The sequence below is a fragment of the Capsicum annuum genome, chromosome 3, assembly GCF_002878395.1.
Source record: "Capsicum annuum cultivar UCD-10X-F1 chromosome 3, UCD10Xv1.1, whole genome shotgun sequence".
In the NCBI taxonomy this organism is placed as follows: Eukaryota; Viridiplantae; Streptophyta; class Magnoliopsida; order Solanales; family Solanaceae; genus Capsicum; species Capsicum annuum.
The window spans coordinates 131,907,673-131,914,462 of NC_061113.1; positions in this window are offsets into that span (position 1 = coordinate 131,907,673).

The following is a 6,790-nucleotide window of genomic DNA, read 5'->3' on the forward strand; positions in this document are numbered from 1 at the left end:
ATTGCATATTCAGCATGTTCAGTAGTTACAGTTTTGCATGTACTCTTATCCAGTTACTTCATGATGTTCATTCAGTCAGTTATCATCTCATGCATATGAACCCATATATATCAGCCTACCTCACTTAGCATACCAGTACATTCAAAGTAATTATGCGTACTCTTTCTTTATGCTATGATGTCACATATCATAGGTTCAGATGCACGGGTTCCTAATCATACTTAGCAGCTCAGGATATCAGCAGTCGATTCAGTAGTTAGTCCTGGTCCACTGAGGATATTATTTTAGCATTTTAGTATTTCACTTAGTTTAGTATTTATTTCAGTCAGATTTAGTTAGGGGTTTGTCCCATCAACTCCATAATCAGACAGTTAGAGGCTTTCAGACTAGCACAATCAATTTTCAGATGTTATTATCAGTTATACTCAGTTATTATGTTAGTATTTTGAGAATCTTATGGCATTTCAGTTTTACTTCCATATATGTTTTTCAGTATTATTATTCAGTACTCACAGTAGGTACCAGTCATGGGTTAGCTTGTGATCCATTGGGGTCGTAAGCACCGTGTGACGTCTAGGGTGTAGACTCGGGGTATTACAAACTTTGTATCAGAGCCTAAAGTTCTAAAGTATCCTAGGGAGTCTGTAAGCCACGTCAAGTAGAGTCTTGTGCATGGGTGTGAAGCGCGCAACATTTATGGACAAGTGGCTATAAGGCATTTTTAGGAAAAAGTTTCCCTTCTTTCATTGTTCATTTCGTGCGAGTGAGCATGAGCTCAAGTTAAAATCTTTGTCTAATCCAAAATTTTCCTTCCATTTATAGAACATGCCTCCCAAAAAGACCAATGAAAGAAAAACTGGAAACCATCCAACACCTCCACCCATTCAGGAAGATCTCCTGAATGAGCCTATTTCTCACGCAAAATTTAGAGCAGATTTCACCACTTTAGCTCATTCTATAACAGCCCAGAATGAACGCGCAATTGGTGTTCAGGCCAAGTGGCCAATACTACTGCAGCTAGAATTTGGGACTTTACCCGAATAAATCCTCCTTTATTTTTAAGGTCTAAGTCTGAAGAGGACCTACAGGAATTCCTTGACATGGTGCAGATGGTAACAAATATTATGGGGCTAACCGCAAGTGAGAGTGCTAAGTTAGCTGCCTATCAGTTGCAGAATGTGGCTCATACATTATTTAAGCAGTAGAAGGTAGATAGGGCCGCAGGTACAGGGCCTATAGAATGGGAGAAGTTTTCTACTGCCTTTTTAGATAGGTTCTTCCCATTGGAGTTGAGGGAAGCTAAGGTGTTAGAGTTCATTTACCTGAAGTAGGGCAACATGAGTGTGAAAAAATATTTTCTCAAGTTTACTCAGTTGGCCAAGTATGCTCCTCATGTGGTAGCTGATAGCAGATCTAAGATGAGTAAGTTTGTGTCTGGTGTATCTGATAGTATGGTCAAGGAGTGTTGGACCACAATGTTGATTAAGGAGATGGACTTGGCTAGGTTGATGGTCCATGCTCAATAGATAAAGGAGCAGAAGACTAAGGAGAAAGAGAAGGAAAGTAAGAAGGCTAGAATAGGTAGCTTCAGTTTCACTCAGCCTAAGTCAGAGGGTGGTAATTGTCCTCAGTTCTTCCCAAAATCTTTAGTCTTGGCTTCATCCTCAGCCAGTGCTCCGGGGCCTAAATTTAGAAATGGTAATAAGGATAGGGCGCCAGGCTTTAAATCTCAAATCTCAGGGTGGCATTAGCAGTTCTTGAACAAATTCTCTTTGTCAGAAATATAGCAGAAACCATAAGAGTGTATATAGAGATAGCAGCGATGTATGTTTCGGGTGTTCTAAACCAGGTCATAGAATTAGAGAGTGTCCTCAGGTGGGTTCATAGAGTCAACATAATCGTCCCTCAACTCAATTCGGTCGCCTATCTTAGCAGGGTGCCACTTCCAGTGCCACCAGTGGGTAACACCCAAATAGGCTCTATGTACTTCAGCCCCGACAGGATTTGGAAAGTTCTCCTGATGTGGTCACTGATACGTTATAAGTTTATCATTTACATGTTTATTCTTTACTAGATCCAGGAGCTTCTTTGTCCTTTGTAACTCCTTATATAGCTGTCAACTTCGGAGTCAGTCCCAAAATCTTAGCAGAGCCTTTCTCAGTTCCACCTCAGTGGGTAAATCTATCATAGCCCAATGAATATACAGGAACTGTCCGGTTGTGATATCTCAGAAAGCTACTTAAGCAGATATAGTAGAGTTAGAGTTGATGAATTTTGACGTCATTCTCAGCATGGATTGGTTTCATTCATGTTATGCTTCAGTCACTGTAGAAACAGAGTCGTCTATTTTTAGTTCTCAAATGAACCTGTCCTACAATAGAGGGGTAGTACTTCAGCACTTAGGGGTCAGCTTGTTTCATACCTTAGAGCGAGAAAGATGATATCCAAGTGATATGTCTATCATCTCGTTTGAGTTAAAGATTTTAGTTCCGAGACTCCTAACCTTGAGTCAGTTCCAGTAGCAAGTGAATTTCTAGAGGTGTTTCCTGAAGATCTTACTGAAGTTCCTCCCAAAAGGGAAATTGACTTCGGAACAAACCTTCTTTCAGATACTCAGCCCATCTCTATTCCACCATATAGAATGGCTTCAGCTGAACTTAAAAAGTTAAAAGAATAGTTGAAGGATTTTCTAGATAAGGGATTCATCAGGCCTAGTGTCTCCCCATGGGGCACACCAGTTCTATTCGTGCGTAAAAAAGATGGTTCTCTCAGAATGTATATTGACTATCATCAATTGAACAAAGTCACAGTCAAGAACAAGTACCCACTTCCTAGAATCGATGACTTGTTTGACCAACTTTAGGGTATCAGTTACTTTTCTAAGATAGACCTTAGATCAATTTATCATCAGCTCAGAGTCAGAGAATGTGACATTCTGAAAAAAACTTTCAGAACTCGGTAAGGTCACTTCAAATTTTTAGTCAAGTCATTTGTTCTTACCAATGCCACATCAGCTTTCATGGACTTGATGAACCGTGTGTTAAAGCAATACTTGGACATGTTTGTCATAGTCTTCATCGATGACATTTTTGTCTACTCCCTCAGTGAACATGATCACACAGACCATCTCAGAACAGTATTACAGACTCTCAGAGCCCATCAGTTATTCGCCGAATTCAGTAAGTACAAATTTTATCTAAGATCAGTAGCTTTCATTGGTCATATCATTTCCAGTGATGGCATTAGAGTTGATCCTCAAAAGATCAAAGCAGTGAAAAACTAGCCTAGACCCATCTCTCTGTTAGATATCAGGAGTTTCTTGGGTTTGGCTGGCTATTACCAATGGTTTGTTAAAGGATTTTTGTCTATCGCATCCCCCATGTCCAGACTGACTCAGAAGAAAGTTAAGTTTCAGTGGTCAGATTCTTGTGAGAAGAGTTTTTAAAAGTTGAAGACTCGACTCACTACAACCCTAATTTTGACTTTGCTCGATGGTTCAGATGAATTTGTTGTATATTGTTATGCTTCCAGAGTTGGCTTGGGGTGTTGTTTGATGCAGAGAGGTAAGGTTGTGGCCTATGCCTCTAAACAGCTTAATCCCCATGAAAAGAATTACCCCACCAATGATCTTGAGTTAGCAGCTGTTGTGTTTGCCTTACAGATTTGGAGGCACTATTTGTATGGGGTGCATGTTAATGTGTTCACAGACCACAAAAGCCTGCAGTATGTATTTTCACAGAAAGACTTAAACCTATGTCAGATAAGATGGTTAAAGTTGTTGAAAGATTATAACATGAGTATTCTGTAGCATCCGGGAAAGGCCAATATAGTGGTAGATGCTCTCAGTAGGTTGTCTATGGGTAGTGTTGGTCACGTTGAGGATGGTAAGAAGAAGTTAGTTCAGGAAGTTCTTCAGCTTGCCAGACTAGGTGTCCTTTTGGTTGATTCGGCTGAGGGTAGTGTTTGGGTGCAGAATAGTTAGGAATCATCTTTAGTTTCTGAGGTAAAAGAAAAGTAGGACAGAGATCCCAATTTAGTTAAGCTGAAAGAGTCAGTTAGAGATCAGAAAGTAGAGGTTTTCTCCCAAGGGAGAGATAGTGTGTTATGTTGTCAGGGTAGGTTATGTGTGCCATGTGTGGATGGTGTGAGACAACAGATTCTTGGAAAAGCGCATGGTGCGTGTTAGTTGATCCATCCAGGAGCCACTAAGATGTACCGCCACTGGTGGTAAGTCTATTGGTGGAGTGGGATGAAGAGAGACATTGCAGAGTTTGTGGCTAAGTGCTCCACGTGTCAACAGGTTAAGATTGAGCATCAGAAGTCTAGTGGGTCTATGCAGGAGTTCAGTATTCCCACATGGAAGTGGGAGGAAGTGAACATGGACTTTGTGATAGGTTTGCCTCATACTCATCGTCAGCATGATTCGATTTGGGTCATTGTGGACAGGATGACCAAATCAGCCCATTTCTTGTAGTTCATACCTCTTATTCAGCCAAGGACTATGCCAGGCTCTATATCAGAGAGTTAGTTAGGTTGCACGGTGTCCCATTGTCCATCATTTCAGATAGAGATATGCAGCCCACCTCTCATTTTTGGAAAGTTTTTCAGAAGGCTCTTGGCACCCAAGTTCAGCTCAGTATAACCTTCAACCCTCAGACAGATGGTTAAGCAGAAAAGACCATTCAGACTTTAGAAGATATGTTGAGAGCGTGTGTTGTTGACTTTAAGGATAGTTGGGATGACCACTTACCTTCAATAGAGTGCGTATAATAACAGCTATCATTCCAGTATTTAGATGGCTCCATTTGAGGCTCTTTATGGGAGGAGATATAGATCTCCCATTAGTTGATTTGAAATAGGTGAGGCCGCGGTAGTGGGGCTTGACTTGGTGTATGATGATTTAGAGAAAGTACAGTTGATCAGAGAGAGTCTTAAGACAACTTAGAGCTAACAGAAATCGTATGCAGCTATGAGAAGGAAAGATCTCAAGTTTCAAATTGGTGACTTTGTGTATTTAAAAATCTCTCCTGTGAAGAGAGTGAAAAGGTTTGGCAAGAAGGGGAAGCTTAGTCCCTTATACATTGGTCCTTATAGGACTCCCAGTCGTTTCGGTAAGGTAACTTATGAGCTTGTGTTGCCTGCAGACTTAGCATCAGTGCACTCAGTGTTTCTCGTCTCCTTGCTAAAGAAGTACATTGGTGACCCATCAGTTGTAGTCCCTATAGAGAGTGTAGATGTTCAGAATAGTCTTTCTTATGAGGAAATCCCAGTCAAAATCCTTGATCGTCAGATTCACAGACTAAGGAACAAAGAAGTTCCTTTGGTCAAAGTTCTTTGGCAGAATCAGTCCGTTGAGGGAGCTACTTGGGAAGCAGAGGCAGACATGCAACCAAGTATCCCCACCTCTTCTCTGCAAACTTAGATTCAGCCTAAGGTAACAGTCTTTCTTAGATTTACTCTATTCCATGTTCAGTTACAGTTGCATAAGATTTTCATATCATTCATGAATTCATGAAATAATTCAGTCATGTGTCATGTCTCCAGAATTCAGTCATGCTTCAGTTATGCATGTCAGTGCAAGTACAGCTCCTCATTTCCTCTCAAATTCAGTCAGTCTCATTTAAGGATGAATGTTTACAAGGGGGAGATATTGTAAGGCCCCGCAAAGTCCTAGTCATTTCAATCCTATATAGCATGCCAAAAGAGGTCCCAGACTTAGAAAATTTTAGCTAAGTGATAAGACCTCAAAGCATTTTTAACCTTCGTAAATGGATGATCTTATTTTTGATCCTTACGGCCTTAAATTGGCGATTTTATTGATTCATGATCAAGGATATAAATAGGTCATATTGGGTGAGTTTTGAAATTTTTCGACATCGTTGAAGTCATGTTAGGATGCCTAAAATAGTGCATCGACATGATCAGGCTGTAATGCGTCAGTAATTACGTTGACAGCATTAATGCGGCACGTCGACAATCTCATTGACACCATCAACGTGGTGCGTCAGGTATCGCATCGCTGGACACGGTTTGCTCACTTAAACTCTAACTTTCTAAGGGCAATTAGGTCTTTTTTCCCTCACCCAATTCAGCTAAAACACGAATTAAGGATCCAAAGAGGTAAAATATACTCATTATCTCACAAAATACTCTTAAGAACAAACCCTAGTTTCATTAAGCTCAAGTCTGAGTTCCAAGATATCCTCCACAATTTCCATGAAATCAACAATCAAGGTATGTTAGGTGTCATCCTTGGGTTTCTTTCTACTCTTAGAGTTCAAGAACCCTTTTTAAAACTTGAATTATGATTTCCATGTTATGAATTGAATTGTATTCACGTTTGTATTGTTGTATGGGTTTCAAGTTAAGATTTTTTATGAGTTCCTTGGAATTATATTAGCATGTGTGTTGAATTATGAATCTCCCATGTCAAAACCCTTAAAATAACAAGTTTAAGTTATAGTCATAATGCTTATGTAATGTTCATTACCATGTGCATTAATTATGCTCCTCAAGTGTTTGATAGAATGTCCATGTGAATTGAATAGTGTAATCATGACGTTTTATCATATGTCCTCATTCATGTACAAGTTCATAACCTTCAAGTGTTTGACGAAATATCTCAGTGAATGAATTGTGAACAATTGACTATTGTTATGTTTTCAAGATTTGCTATGTTCTATTGTTGATGCTATCGAGTCCTGGAGGTATTTATTACCCAAAATCTAGTTGTTTACTTAGTTGCAGTAGTTATAGAATTGTCCCAATAAAGGTCAGGAACCGTAGTACT